Below are 16,629 nucleotides of genomic sequence, written 5' to 3'. Positions count from 1 at the left end.
ATTCTCAGGAATCCGGTAGAACATCAAATCTCTGACATCGTAGCTGCCGGAAAAAAGATCCTTCAAGAACGGTACCAACGACGACTGAAGAAAATTGTTCAACGTGACAGAAGTGCAACCCTTCCGCAAATTGCTGCAGATTTTAATGGTGGGCCATCAACAAGTCTAAGCGTGTGAACCAAACATCATCAATATGGGCTTTCGGAGCCGAAGGTCCACTCGTGTACACTTGATGAGTGCATGACACAAAGTTTTACGCCTCTCCTGGGCTCGTCAACACCGAAATTGGATTGTTGATGACTGGAAACATCTTGCCTCGTTGTACGAATCTCGTTTCAAACCGAATCTAGTGAATGTACGTGTACGGATATGGAGACAAACTCAAGAATCCGTGGACCTTACATGTCAGCAGGGGACTGTACAAGTCGGTGGAGGCTCCGTAATGGTGTGGGGCGTATGCAGTTGGAGTGATACGGGACCCCTGATACGTCTGTTGATAAACTCTGCTGATTTTATCAACAGACTGTGGGCTCTCCATTTAAGTAGTTCGGATCTTCTAGTGAGTTCTGATGCAGTTTCCCTTTTCACAGAAGTACTTCTTGCGGATTCCTTGATTCTAATTGGTCAACAGTTTGAATCGGACATCACTGCTTTGTTTGGACATGTTCTTTCCCCAACTTAGTTTATGTTTAACCAGAAATATTTTGAACAGTCTGACGCCCTGGGAAGCCCTCTGTCTCCTCTGATGGCTAACCTTTTTATGAAGGATTTTGAGGAGAGAGCACTTGAATCAGCGGTTTGTAAACCAACTGCTTTTTGGAGATACATCGATGATACTTTCATAGTGTAGACCCACGGAGAAGTAAAGCTAATGGAGTTTTTTCATCATCTTAACTCCATCCATGAAAATATTCGACTTACTATGGAACTAGAGTAAGATGGCTGCCTTCCATTCCCGGATGTTTTGGTTAAACGGAAGAGCGACGGCTCGGTGGGACATTCTATCTATCGTAATCCCACTCACACTGACTTGTACTTGCATTCTTCAAGTTGCCATCACCCATGCCACACCATGAGTGTACTTAAAACCCTAGTACACAGGGCACATATGGTGTCGGGTGCAGAGAATTTGCCTAAGGAACTTGCACATTTGAGAACGGTGTTCATAGACAATGGATACTCGACCCGGCAAATTAACAGGGCCTTCTCAACTAGAGCCAGGAACCGGGAAGTGGATAAAGAGAGAACCCTCCAGCCAAGTCCCTAGCTTTTCTTCCCTTCGTTGGAAATATCTCCTTCAAGACAGCGAGGATTCTTAATAATTTTCATGTCAAAGTGGTTTTTCGTCCGTCTTCTAAGATTTCGGATTTTCTGGGATCGGCGAAAGATGATCTGTTACTGCGGAAGGCGGGAATTTACAAAATACCGTCTCAGTGTGGTTTGACCTATATAGGACAGACAACACGTACAGTGGAAGAGCGTTGTACAGAACATCAGCGTTGCACTTGCCTACTGCAACCCAGTAAGTCTGGACTTGCAGAACATTGTATTTCTAACGAACATTCAATGGAGTATGACGAAACTTCGATTTTGGCCACAGCAACAACATTTTGGCACTCCATTGTCAAAGAATGCGTTGAAATACGCATTGCGGGAAAACTAATGAACCGTGACAGTGGTGACCAATTGAATAACGCACGGAATCCCGTCATCTTCGGAATTTGCTGGAGACAAAGACGTCAGAAGACTTCGATAGCTGCAGCCAGCGACAGTACCGACGCCAGCTGAGTATTGCAGTTCCATCAAGGAGGGCGCTGTTGCTGGGCAGTGTGGCTGTTCTGTCTCTGCGACTGCAACGCATGTGCGGCAGTACTATCAGTGCACTATATAAGACGGAGCAGATAACGTCTTTGTTCCCCCCCCCCAGAGCCCCCTTTTTCCTCTCCCCTCCTTCTCCCAAAGCGGAATTTCCTCCATCCCCCCCCCCCGAGACCCTGCACCCCATCCTAGCCTCCTTCCCTCCCACATCCCTCCCTACCTGACCCTCTTCGGCGCGCCCCCCACCATCTCCCCTCCCTATCCTCCCCTCCCTCCCCTCTTCTGTTCATCCCTGTCTCCTTGCACCTGGAAATTCCTCCATTTTGATCATCGTCAGTGTGCCACTTCAGTGCTGTGTTTAGTGCTGCTTCTCCTGTGCATCAAGAGGTGTGATTTTAATTCTGTGCTGGCCTTGTACCTAGTGATACTGTCGTTGTTTATTATGTGCTACACCATCCGTCGATACTTTTATGCTCTGGTCATACTGTGCCGTGTGTTCTTTATTTGTCCCAGTGAGTGGTTTTTTGTGTGCTACTTTTCTACGGTTTTTTTATCTCCATTTTACAGTCGCCCCTTTTTTGTCTATTGTCTTCCATGATGACCCCCCCCCCTTTTTATATCTATTTTCACCATGCTTTCTCCTGTGTTATTTTTAACTGTCTTCTATTGTTTGTTCTATGTCTTTTGGCTGAAGAGCAGCGCATATTCTGCTGCCAGCCCACCCCGATGGGGAACTGAAATAAAGTAAAGTTAAAAAAAAAGTCTTAGTCAGTCCTCGTTCGGCTCACCTGAAGATGGCTGACAGTTATCCAGCCAAAATATCGTGCAATGAAATTTACGGCGACCGGCTGCAAGCCCGAAAACTTTTAGAACGGAGCTGTGAATCATTGCGCAGTCGAGCAAATACAATTTACAGATACACTTCCACCTATCAACAGTAGAGTTAAGGCAGACCAAGCACAACCATATGTGCTTCTTCAATTTCCGATTGCAAATTGTCCCACACGGATAAGCTGCTTCACCATTCACCCTTACTCATTAAGATAGGGAATTTTAGAAAAAACTGCACAGGTGAGAACAGGGAATATACAGCTGCTATCAGAGGGTGGGGATAAGCACGTGGTAATGACGGCAGATGAACTCTAGCACTATCAGAGGGAAAGGAATGGACTGTACCCGATCTGGGTAAACCTGACTGGCATGGGCACATGCGAAATTCGGTTGTTCCTATGCAAAACAAACAGCCATGTTTGTTTGCATGACATCCTGGAGTCTGAACATCCAACAAGCAGCGCTACACTGAATGTACTCAGTGTACAGTCCTGTAGTGGTCGTAGTGAATTGCTATAAGCAGTAGACTCACAGCGGTAAAAGGCTGGAACTGTATGGCAGTGGGTTATTAATTAATGTACAATTTTGTGACATAACGTGCCTACATTCTACCTGCCAGCCAGTCTAACAGGAGTACCAGGTTAAATATAACGCAGCTACAGTTGTACTGACCAGAAAAACCGCTAGGAGTTCCCCAGTTCTAAATCAGATCTATCTGAATAACAAATTGAAGCCAGATTTAATCTTGTCCCTGAAGAAGCTCATAGCAACCTATTGAGGGCGCATTTCGGCACAGCCGAATTCTACAGCGTCTGTAACAGTATCAGGGTGGACGGTCGTGACACCGGGTGTCACATCAAGCACCATCCTAGCTCTGACTCTCTTCTGTACAGCCTTCTCTCAGCCAAAGAGGTGCCCGTCCAAGTGTAATCCGGTAGTGCAGATGATCCCAGTAGGCTGGATCACCAGTTGTGACTGAGGTGCAAAAATATTGGAAATGGAGAGAGATACTTGTTGTGTGCTAAGAAACATGTTTCCTAGTATTTGAAAGTAGTATCTGTTCCCGAAAAAACAGATACCATTGATGACCGTGAAACTTCTCTAGAATGAAATGATAATTAAATCGACGCCGTAGCTGCAAACAGGCGTTGATATACATAATTGGGGACATGTTAAAAATGTGTGCCTCGATCTGGACTCGAACCTGGGATCTCCTGCTTACGTGGCAGACGCTCTATCCATCTGAGACACCGAGGGCACAGAGGATAGTGCGCCTGCAGGGACTTATCCCTTGCACGCTCCCCGTGAGCCCACATTCCCAACAATGTGGATCTCACGGGGAGTGTGCAAGGGATAAGTCCCTGCAGGAACTCTATCCTCTGTGCCCTCGATGTCTCAGATGGATAGAGCGTCTGCCACGTAAGCAGGAGATCCCAGGTTCGAGTCCAGATCGAGGCACACATTTTCAGCATGTCCCCAATGATGTATATAAACGCCTGTTTGCAGCTAGGGTGTCGATTATCATTTCCTAGTATTTATGATGTAGTGAAACTAGGGAGCAGTGCATGGGCCCATGAGATTTATAGTGAGGTGTTTAGTGACACATGGTGAGATTTCAAAGTATCACGTGTAGGTGACAAGAGTAGTTGTAAATTGTGTTGTAAGACTTTACGAGGAACCATCTGACTGTAATGTACTAGTTGTATGAGAAGACGTGGAGAATCGTGGAGCAAATGTGAACCTGGAGACAGAGGACTATCAGCTACAGAGTAAATTCGCTGTGTCTGGCCTTGTCTCACGCCGCCTACAGTCGAGTTGCTAGTTGATCCCTGACAGTTGCAGTGACCTGATCCAGCAGCTTCTCGCGCCTACCTCAGTCAGTCACGTAATTCGATTTTGTAAATGTCTCTGTGGCAACGTGTCCCTGTTCCACAGCTCTATAGCCTTCTATAGCCTGCTATTGTGTTCGCCTGTAGCCGTTTGCGCTTTGCCCTTGAAAGCTGGCAACAGCGCTGCTAGCTACCAGGGATATTGTTACTGTAACTCGAATGTAGAACTTAAGATCAATTGTAGATACTGCACATTGTTATTCATGTATGATGAGTTTTCTTGCAGGCCGATCCTGGGAGTCGGGTTTCGCAAAGAGGGAAGTATTGTAGAACTCCGACCATTTTCTGGGCATTACTGCAGAAACTAGCACCTCAGCTGCAGCAGTTGAAGAGTCCTTAAGCAGCAATCCTGAAGCAATGCGCGGAAAAGTATCGGCATGTCGTCTGCAGCATCACGGCTGTTTATGCATTGCGAGTTGGGGGAGACCAATCACGGAAATCCTGCTAATGGACCGGTAAGACGAGGCTCTTGCAGCACGGGCCAAACAGTTTCTACATCACCGAGCCATGTGGCTAGAAGCAGTGTATCGGCACAGTAAGCGAGCTCCTAACTTGTATAAATAGTCACCAACTTTAGCAGAGGTATCAGCATTCCGACAGTGCCTACTGTGACAAGAGAGTTACGTCAGGCGCTGTAGTAAGGTACGGCTTGCAGTTGTGGGTTTGGGCCCCTACCGACACACCATCTTCAAGCACCAAGTCTTCCTTTATGGACTTGGTATCACTGCATTGGTGGGCTGGCTACAGCTCACTCCAGTTGCAGCAAGATTCCTGCTCTGGAGGGCAGAAAATCGAGACCAGGTTGTACGGCTATCCACCATCCTTTGCCGTACTGACACATACTCTCACCCACAGGAGCGAGATCCACCACCGGCGACTGTCTTCCCCTGCAAAGCATTCGGGAAGTCTTCCGCTCCTCTGGCGCCCATCATCAGCAGCTGTGCAGCGTGTAATTGAGACATACCGTGGAGCGATCCCCTGGCGCCAGCAATCGTGGGAGCAGACATCACACCCTGCTAGCCGATAAGTGAACGAGTACCACGTACCGTCCTCAACACGTGCTGAGTGTGGGGGTGGCTGCCTCACCGTGATGCTACGACAATAGTCGCAAAATTTTCTATAAAAAAATTTCACTTATGATGTTGATTATGTGAGGTACCATCAATCTGTACTCTCTCTGCGTCCCACCGCAGCCTGTAACCTCGGGCCACTTCAAGAGAGTTCATGCACGTAAGGCAGGAAAACATTTTTAAAACTTTCTGGTTATGTCTGGAACATCTGGCCTCGTACTTTGGCTGGTACAAATTATCGTGATCAAAGGCGGCCAAAGATGAGCGCCGTGCTGGTAAGACACAGTGTAGTTGCCGGTAGAGCTTAGGAAGCATCGAACTTCTACCAGAACTTTGCAGCAGAAATGACGAAAAGCACATGTACACTAAGAGTGTGGAGAAATATTCAGTTACCATGGAATGAAAAACCGTATGAGCTCTGTCTATCATTGTATCAGCTACTACAAGCGATTTTCAGAGGAACTATCATTATAGCGGTCGTCATTATTTGTTGTGGTCTATTTACGTAATAAATATGTTTCCTATGATTCCACTGTGAGTGGAGACGTCTGTTTTTCACATTAATGACTTTGATTGGTAGGACATGGTGTTGTGTTTCCTTTAATCCATTCTATCACTAAGCTGAATACTAGCGGAAAGAAACTGAGAAACGCCATAGCTGATAATACACCAAAGTTACGCTGGATACTCGTTGGAAATACAGTCCATTTTGGCACTGTGAAGCTTTCACAAATCACTAACAGCCATTACACAATGAACCATGTTACACACATATTCTGTTTATCTAAATTTTTTTCCTTGTGTGTGTGGGTGGGTGAGTGGGTATCTGTTGGTGGGGAGGCTTGTGTGTCTCAGTGTTACAGATAGCCGTACCGTAGGTGCAACCACAGCGGAGGGGTAATTGTTGAGAGGCCAGACAAACGTGTGGTTCCTGAAGAGGAGCAGCAGCCTTTTCAGTAGTTGCAGGGGCAACAGTCTGGGCGATTGAGTGATCTGGCCTTGTAACATTCACCAAGACAGCCTTGCTGGAAATGCGAACGGCTGAATACAACGGATACTAAAGCCGTAATTTTTCCCGTGGGTGTATAGTTAAATGATGGCACCCTCTTGGTTAAAATATTCCGGAGGTAAAGTAGTCCCCCATTTGGATCTCTGGGCAGGGACTAATGAGGAGGAGGACGTTATCAGGAGAAAGAAAACTGGCATTCTACGGATCGGAGCGTGGAATGTCAGGGCAGGTGGGTTAGAAAATTTGAAAAGGGAAATGGATTGGTTAAAGCTAGATATAGTGGGAATTACTGAAGTTCAGTGGCAGGAGCTGTAAATGGTTCAAATGGAGCTGAGCACTATGGGACTTAATTTCTGAGGTCATCAGTCCCCTAGAACTTAGAACTACTTAAACCTAACTATCCTAAGGACATCACACACAACCACGCCCGAGGCAGGATTCGAACCTGCGACCGTAGCGGTCGCGCGGTTCCAGACTGTAGCCCCTAGAACCGCTCGGCCACCCACGCCGGCTTGCAGGGGGAATCAGAATTCTGCTCAGGCTAATACAGGGTTATAAATGTAAAATCAGATAAGGGTAATGCAAGAGTAGGTTTAATAATGAATAAAAAAATAGTAACGCAAATAAGCTACTACGAACTGCATAGTGAACACATTATTGTAGCCAAGATAGGCACGAAGCCTACACCTACCGCACGAGTACCAGTTTTTATGCGAACTAGCCCCGCAGATGATGAAGAGATTGAAGAAATGTCTGATGCAATAAATGAAATTATTGAGATAGTTAAGGGAGACGAAAATTTAACACTCATTGGGGACTGAAATTCGATAGTAGGAAAAGGAAGAGAAGAAAAAGTAGTAGATGAATATAGACTGGGGGTAAGGAATGAAAGAGGAAGCCTCCTGGTAGATTTTTACACAGACCATAACTTAATCGTAGCTGACACTTGGTTTAAGATTCATGAAAGGCAACTGTATGCGTGGAAGAGGTCTGGAGACACTGGAATGTTTCGGACTGGTTATATAACGGTAAGACAGAGATTTAGGAACCAGGTTTTAAATTGTAAGACATTTCCAGGGGCAGATGTGGACTCCTACCACAACTTATTGGTTGTGAAATGTAGATTAAAATTGAAAAGACAGCAAAAGGTAGGAATTTAAGGAGATAAAACACGGATAATCTGAAAGAACCAGAGGTTGTAGAGAGTTTTAGAGAGAGTATTAGGGAACTATTTATAAGTAAAGGGGAAAGAAATACAGTAGAAGGATAGTGGATAGTTTTGAGAGATGAAATAGTGAAGGCAGCAGAGTATCAAGTAGGTAGAAAGACGAGGGCTATTAGATATCCTTTGGTAACAGAGGGGATATTGGATTTAATTGATGAAAGGAGAAAATATAAAACTGTAGAAAATAAAGCCGGCGAAAAGGAGCACAAACGTTTCAAAATGAGATCGACGGGAAGTGCAAAATGGTTAAGCAGGGATGGCTACAGGACAAATGTAAGGATATCGAGGCATATATCACTAGGTTTAAGGTGATATTGCCTACAGGAAAATTAAAGAGATCTTCGGAGGAAAGAAAACACATGCTTGAATACCAATAGCTCACATGGAAAACCAGTCCTAGGCAAAGAAGGGGAAGCAGAAAGGTGGAAGGAGTGTATAGAGGATCTACACAAAGGTGATGTAATTGAGGCCACTATTAAGGAAATGAAAGAGGACTTACATGAAGATGAAATGGGAGATATGATGCTGCATTAAGAATTTGACAGAGGACTGAAAGACGTCAAAACAACACCTCGGGAGAAGACAACAATACATTAGAGCTGCTGATAGTCTTCGGAGTGCCAGCCATGCCAAAACTCTACCATCTGGTGAGGCGAAATACCCTCGGACTTCAAGAAGAATATAGTAATTAAAATCCCAAAGAAATCAGTTGCTGACAGGTGTAAAAATTACCGAACTATCAGTTTAATAAGTCAGGGTTGCAAAATACTAATACGAATTCTTTACAGACGAATGGTAAAACTGGTAAAAGCCGACTTTGGGGAAGATCAGTTTGGATTCCGTAGAAATGTTGGAACACGTGAAATTAATACTGACCTTACGACTTATCTGAGAAGATAGATTAAGGAAAGATAAACTTAAGTTTCTATCATCTATAGGCTTAGAGAAAGCTTTTGATAATGTTCACTGGAAAACTTTCCTTCAAATTCTGAAGGTGGCAGGGGTAAAATACAGGGAGCGAAAGGATCTTTACAATTTGTACAGAAACCAGATGGCAGTTATGAGAGTCGAGGGGCATGAAACGCAGCAGTGGTTGAAAGGGAGTGAGCCAGGGTTGTAGATAGAGGAAACGAAAGAAATATTTGGAATTGGAATTAAAATCGATGGGGAAGTAATGGAAACGTTGAGGTTTCCCGACGACATTGTAATTCTGTCAGAGATAGCAAAGGACCTGGAAGATCAGTTGAAAGGAATGGAGAGTGTCTTGAAAGGAGGATTAAAGATGAACATCAACAAAAGCAAAACGAGGATAATGGTATGTAGTCGAATTAAATCAGATGATTCTGAGGGAATTAGATTAGAAAATAAGATGCTTAAAGTAGTAGATGAGTTTTTCTATTTGCGGAGCAATGTAACTGATGATGGTCGAAGTAGAGAGGACATATAAAATATAGACTCGCTATGGTAAGGACAGCGTTTCTGAAAAAGAGAAATTTGCTGACTTCGAGCATAGATTTAAGTGTCAGGAAGTCTTTTACGAAAGTATTTGAATGGAGTGTAACCATGTATGAAAATGAAAAATGGACGATGAATAGTTTAGAAAAGAAGATAATAGAAGCTTTCGAAATGTGGTGGTACTTTTATACACGAACATGTCTATGCAAATTACTTTTTAGGTATGCGATTTTGACTAATCCGAAACGCATCTGATTTTCTGTAAATGTAACTGAGTATAAAAAATGGTTATCAATAATACTCAGAACGGCTTTGTCATGAAACAATCACAAATATTGGCTAACTGTTGCGTAACGAAAATATACAGTGTTAAAAAACTCATCTGTTGAATCTACACGTAATTTTGATAATGAAAAATGATCTTAATTCTCTCTCAAAGGTTCATTTAGGCCCTACATTTGTTTCGTGTCCTGGTAACGATTACGTCTATTCTCTCTGCGTGCCGGAAAACGATGAGATGAAATGAATCAGTGCACGGCAGTGTGCCTTTTTATCTCATTTACCAGATCGCAATAGAAAAGTTACGTTTTTTGGTTCTCATTCAAAAATACTAAATACTGTTGACGCAATACTGCAAGGCATGACGGTGTATTTTTTTACCAAACATATTTTTCTTAATCTGTGGGGATAAAGTTCGGTGAAATGTTTTGTAAGTGGTTAAGAGGTCTTGCAATTAGATGGAAACCTTTCAGTAACACAACCAATGACTTGAACTAACATGAACTATAACCTTAACTCAGTGTTGTCAAATACCACCGATAATACGGTTACACAAAACTTACATTGCGTAAGATTTACTGTCTTGCATTCGTAACGAAATATCTTTTTTATTAATATTTGGGGGGGGGGGGGAATTAATTAGAATACTTAAAACGTAACTAATAATCCTCTCTGGACACCACTACACACATATCGTTAAACACAATGAAATCTTTACACTACGGTAATTACTAAACTAGCGCCTGCAACAAAATAAACTCAATGCAAGTTACCTTTTCTTTCAAATGAGACGTCTTACTATACAATCGTATCAAATTATCTTCTATTCTCAATTCGCAGTTAGATCATCTCAAATAACAACTCTCTCTCTCTCTCTGTCTCTCTGGCTGACAAGTGACAGGTACTGCGGACTCTCTCGCTCGCCCAAGCTCTAGTGAATAATAACACAATCTCTGGGAGCCAAAGAAAACGTCACTCACTTGTTCAGGCATGCAAGGATGCACGTAGTAGCAAACATTTCGCATAAAATGTGATCTCTTTGGACATTTACACTCAAAGATCCGCCAAGTGGGAAACATTCCAAAGAAACTGTAAAATACACCAAAAAAAACTGACATATCTCACGATATATACCATTTTTCCTAATATGTATATCTTTCAATATTATTTATTTTGCGATATGCCACGTAAACGTAAGTCTGATTTAGGGCATAGTTCTAAGAGAGCTCGATGCGCGATGGTTGCTCGAAAACTCGGAGCAATGTCAGATCCGCCGGAACTTTGATGCAGCTATGGAGGTGTTAAAACAGTCACAATCACGTCACATTTTAGACGCTCAGCGTCACGCGTCTCTTCTAGCTTCTGAGACGTCTGAAGACTGACGACAATGGCGTCATTTAAATGTTGGAAGACAGAGAGGTGTCGTGCCTTTACATGTAGTGGTACTACATAGATTTATACACAGACATATACACATCTACACCAGTGTGTAACCATCTAGTCACCATCACACGTCGTAACGAAACTACTGATAAGCGAGTGTAGCCGCGGGTATCAGCTAGTATTTTTATATATGTCCTTGTTTTGTCGATCAATTCTTCTGTTAACGTCTCCATAGCCTCCTTTCTTGTAACTGTCCAGCTCCGTGCGGCCTCTGTGAAAGTCATTTTTGAGGACTTCCATTCCTCTATAACGAAACCGCCTACAGTTATATACATTATTTTAATCGATAGCTTCCAAAAATTGGAAACTTCCACCATCACTGCTGAAAGCTTCATTAGTTCTCTACCTTGTACGTTAAATCTTCTGACGATGCTCTTAAACTAAAGCTAACTCTTTATGTCTACTAAATTACAACATTATATGGGAAAGACCTGTAATCAGGTATCTGATTTAGGAATCTCTCTCTCATCATAAGGGAAAGCTGGTATCTACTTTTACATCTAGGCCTTTTTCCGTTATATCTTTTGTCTCATTTCTACTGGTAAACCTGTATTCTTCCATAACTCTGCCATTTAGACCTTCTTCTTACCATAAAATTTCAGTCCCCCACGATTATTAGATTTTCATCTCATGTTACGTATTGAATTACTAATATTATTTCGTTACACATTCTTTCCGTCTCGTTGTCTTCTGTTTGTGATGTTGCTACGAATGTTTTCTGTAACGTGATGAAGTTCGTTTTGTTTCTATTCTGATGATAATCAAATCGATGAAATACTCACAGTACCTGATTAATGTTCCTACTTCCCTATTTATTAAAAATCCTACACACAGTATAGGTTCCTGTTTTCTACTGCTGTTAATGTTAAACAACTGGTCTTTCCATTATCCCACTTCACTTTACTGACCCCTATCCCATCTAAATACAGCCTTTGCGCTTCCCATTTTCAGTTTTCTAGATTTCTTACCATATTCAGGCTTCTCAGATTCCACACTGCGGCTCGTAGATACCGTTTCATTGTTATGAAAATATTTTCTTATGATCGCCTCTCCTTCGGCATTCGTCTACTGCACATACGAGCAAGGATCTAACCTGGAATCTTAATAGGTGTCTTTAATTCAGTGGTTTCCATTGTTTTGTGTATTTTCTTGCAGCTGCCATTTCTTCCGCCTTCAGAGGCAGCTTCCCAACCGAAATGCATGAGACCCTGAATCACTATTCACTCCTACAACCTCTTTTACAAAGTTGTTGGCAGTATAAGGGTACATCGGGAAGTCACACGCAACAACACTGATGATTTTTGTTCAGAGTCTAAGAATATCGGCCAGGAATTCGGTCATAGACAATCTAAAACTCTGCCCATAATCCACAGTGCAGCTATTTCTTTGACTCATCAGTCTTTTGACTGATCTGATGCGGCCCGCGACGGATTCGTCTCCTTCGCCAAGATCTTCGTCTCAGGGTAGCACTTGGAACCTGCGTCCTTAATTACCTGCTGGATGTATTCCAATGTTTGTCTTCCTCTACACTTTTCACGCTCTACAGCTCCCTCTAAAAACATAGAAGTCATTCCCTTATATTCTAACGGATGTTCTATCATCCAGCCCTTCTTCTTGTCAGTGTTTTACGTATATTTCCTTCCTGATACTTTACCTTATCACCCTACCTAACTGAACATTCGTTTGTAGCACCACATCTCAAATGCTTAGATTCTCTTCAATTCCGGTTCTCCAACAGTCCATATGCGCGAGATATTTCTTCCTCAAATTAGGGCAAATGTTTCATAGACTTTTCCTGGCCGGGAAGGCCCTTTTTTCTAGTGCTAATTTGCTTTTTATGTCCTCCTTGCTATGTCCATCATGTGTGGATTTGCAGTCTCGGTAGCAGAATTCCTCAACTTCATGTACTTCTTCATCACCAGTAATGAAAAGTTTCTCGCTGTTTTCATATCTACTACTTTTAATTACTTTCGTTATTCATCGATTTATTTTCAGTCTAAATTCTGTTCTCATTAGACTTTTCATTCCATTCAACAGACCCTGTAATTCTTCTCCGCTATCACTGAGGATAGCAATGTCATACGCGAACCGCATCACTGATATCCTTTCATCTTGAATTTCAATTCCACTCTTGAACCTTTCTTTTATTGCCGTCATTGCTTTTTCCATGTATGGACTGAAATGTAAGGGTGAAAGATTAAATCATTGTCTTACACCATTTTCAATTCGAGAACTTCGTTCTTGATCTTCCACCCTTATTATACCCTCTTGGCTCTTGTATATTGTGTATATTACGCGTCTCTCCTTATAGCTTACCCCTATTTTCCTAAGAATTTCGAACATCTCGTACCATTTGCCACTGTCGAACGCTTTTCCAAGTCGACAAATCTTATAAATGTGTCTTGATTTTTTCTTTAGTCTTGCTTCCATTATCAACCGCAACGTTAGAACTGCCTCTCTGATGTCTTTACGTTTCCCAAAGGGGAAATGATCGTCATCTAACACACCCTCAAATTTCTTTTTCATTTTTCTGTATATTATTCGTGTAAGTAACTTTGGTGAATGAGCTGTAAGCCGATCGTGAGATAATTCTCGCACTTGTCACCTCTTGTAGTCTTTGGAATTGCGTTGACGTTTTCCCGAAAGTCAAATGGTACATCGCCAGACTCATAAAGTCTACACATCAACCTGTTGCCACATCCTCCAATGATTTTAGTAGTTCTGATGCATATTATCTATCCCTGCTGCCTTATTTGGTGTTAACTCTTTCAAAGCTCTTTTAAATTCTAATCCTACTACCTGATCCCCTATCTCTTCGCCATCGATCCCCGTCGACTTCTGTGTCTTTTTCAATCACACCAATCAAGCCTTCTCCCTGACAGGTGCTTTCAATGTACTCTTTTCACCTATCCGCTCTTTCCTCGGCATTTAACAGTGGAATTTCAGTTGCACTCTTAATATTACTACACTTGCTATTATTTTCACCGAAGGTTATTGTATTTCCTATGCGCTGAGTAAGACCTCCAAACAACAGTTCTTTTTCGATATTCTTCGCATTTTTTTCGTGCAGCCATTTCGCCGTGGCTCCTCTGCACTACCTATGTATTTCATTCCTATGCGACTTGTATTTCTTTATTCGTGAATATTCATATATTCATGAACAGTTTTGTACTTCGTTCTTTCATCCAGCAACTGAAGTATTTCTTCCGTTACCCATGGTTTCTTCGCAGTTACCTTCTTTGTACCTATGTTTACCTTTCTATTTTGTGTGATTTCCCGTATTAGAGATGTCCATTTCCTTTCAGCTGAACTGCGCACTGAGCAGTTCCTTATCTTAGTACCTATAGCCTTAGAGAACTTCAAGCGTGCCTCATCACTCGTTAGTACTGCTGTGTACCACTTCTTTGCGCGGTGGTTCTTTATGATTGGTCTCTTAAACTTCACCTCATCTCTACTAAATTGAGATCTGAGTCTATATCTGCTCCTGGTTACGCCTTACAATCCAGTATCTGATTTCGGAGTCTCTGCCTGACTATAATGTAATCTGATTTAAATATTCCCGTACCTCCCAACATTTTTCATGTATACTTCCCCTTCTTGTGATTCTTCAACAGAGTATTCACTATTACTAACTGATATTTATTACAAAACTCAGTCAGTCTTTCTTCTCTCTCATATTCTCCTGTAACCCTTTCTTCTACTCCTTCTCCGAAAAATACATTCCTGTACCCCATGACTATTAGATTTAAATCTCCATTTACCTACTGAATTACCCACTCATCGTCCTCATATACTTTCCCTACCTTTTCATTTTCATCTTACGACGTCGGCATGTACACCTGAACTAGTGTTGTTGGTGTTGGTTTCCAGTCCATTCTGAAGAGAACAACGCCGTGACTGAATTGTTCACATCAACACACTCTCTGCCGTACCCTCCTGTTCATAACGAATTCTAATCCCCTTACAATATTTACTGCTTCTGTTGGTATGTCCCTGCACGTATCTGACCAGATATCTGTACGTCCCTTTTCCAGCAAAATTGTCTACTGTTGCTCCATCCTTGTCTCTTTTCCATTTCACTTCACTGATCCGCGCAATTTCTAGACTGAGCCTTAGCGTTTCCCTTTCCAGATTTTCTAGCTAATCTACCACGTTCAGATTCTGACATTCCATGCGCAGACTCGTAAAAAGTTGTCGATTCGTTGGTTATTCAGTCTTTTTCTCAGAGTCACCTCCCCCTTGGCAGTCAATTCCCGAAAATCCGAATTGGGAACTGTTCCGGAATCTTTTGCCAATGGGGAGATCATCCTGCAGATTTAATATTGTGGAATTTAATGAACTCGCGTAGTGGCAATTTACAGAGGTTTTTTAAGTAAATTATACGCTTACTGAAAACGTCAAGAAATTTAAAATGTAACTAACAGATATCTGTACGTCCCTTTTCCAGCAAAATTATCTACTGTTGCTCCATTCTTCCGAGTAACCGTTTATTGAAGAGTCGTGTGAAATTTAAATGCTGCCGTCTGATCTGGTTCCACACACATCAGCCATTGCAATATGTGGTCCCTGAATTACTACTTAACTCTGTATTCGGAATTGTTGGCTTCAGGTCGTTGGTTAAGATAAGAACTACGAATGCAAAGCTTCTGGGCTCACTTTAAATCAGATGTAGGATTTTGTCTGAGACGTTTCACTTTCCTCATCTCTGGCAATGATATTTATGAGACCAACTGTTGGACGCTGTATAAATGCTTGCAGCCAGTTCGAAGGTCATAAGGAGGCGAAGACAAATAATTATTCATGACTGCTGATACGTATTTGTTTACCATTGTTCAAGGATCAAGTATAAGATTACTGGAACAACGTATGTAACTCTCACCGACAAATAAGAAAGACTCCATTAGTGTTAATACACGTGGCGAATGCTGGAAGTGCAGTGCTATCCACACATTCGCAACAGGATATTTTACTAATTCTGATTCCAATTCACTAGGATTTGACCCAGAAAAATTAAGTGATATACAAGAAAGGTCACAGTTCGTAGTAATAGACGGAAAGTCATCGAGTAAAACAGAAGTAATATCCGCCGTTCCCCAAAGAAGTGTTATAGGCCCTCTATTGTTCCTGGTCTATATTAACGACAAAGGAGAAAATCTGAGTAGCCGTCTTAGATTGTTTGCAGATGATGCTCTCATTTACCGTCTTGTAAAGTCATCAGCTGACCAAAACGAATTGCAAAATGATTTAGATAAGATATCTGCATGGTGCTAAAAGTGGCAATTGGCTCTGAATAAAGAAAAGTGTGAAGTTATTCACATGAGTACTAAAAGAAATCCGCAAAATTTCGATTACGCGATAAATCACACGAATCTTAAGGCTGTAAATTCAACTAAATACTTAGGGATTACAATTTCAAATAACCTAAACTGCAACGATCACTTAGATAATGTTGTGGGTAGAGACAACTAAAGACTGTGATTCATTGGCAGAACACTTAGAAGGTGCAACAGGTGTACTAAAGAGACTGCTTACACCACACTTGTCCGCCCTATTCTGGAGTAGTGCTGTGCTGTGTGGGATCCGCATGAGGTGGTACTTAGGGATGACATC

At 42.2% G+C, this 16,629-nt stretch overlaps 1 protein-coding gene across 1 annotated transcript in view; it reads left to right on the top strand.

Annotated features, from left to right (window-relative positions):
* Positions 1–16,629, top strand: part of LOC126203485 (protease inhibitors-like) — a 52,709-nt gene that overhangs the window by 34,453 nt on the left and 1,627 nt on the right. The gene's annotated exons all lie outside the window — the stretch shown is intronic.

Source organism: Schistocerca nitens, chromosome 9, assembly GCF_023898315.1.
Source record: "Schistocerca nitens isolate TAMUIC-IGC-003100 chromosome 9, iqSchNite1.1, whole genome shotgun sequence".
NCBI classification, from domain to species: domain Eukaryota; kingdom Metazoa; phylum Arthropoda; class Insecta; order Orthoptera; family Acrididae; genus Schistocerca; species Schistocerca nitens.
Note: the sequence above shows the minus strand (reverse complement) of the source record. Positions and strands in the feature narration are given on the sequence as shown.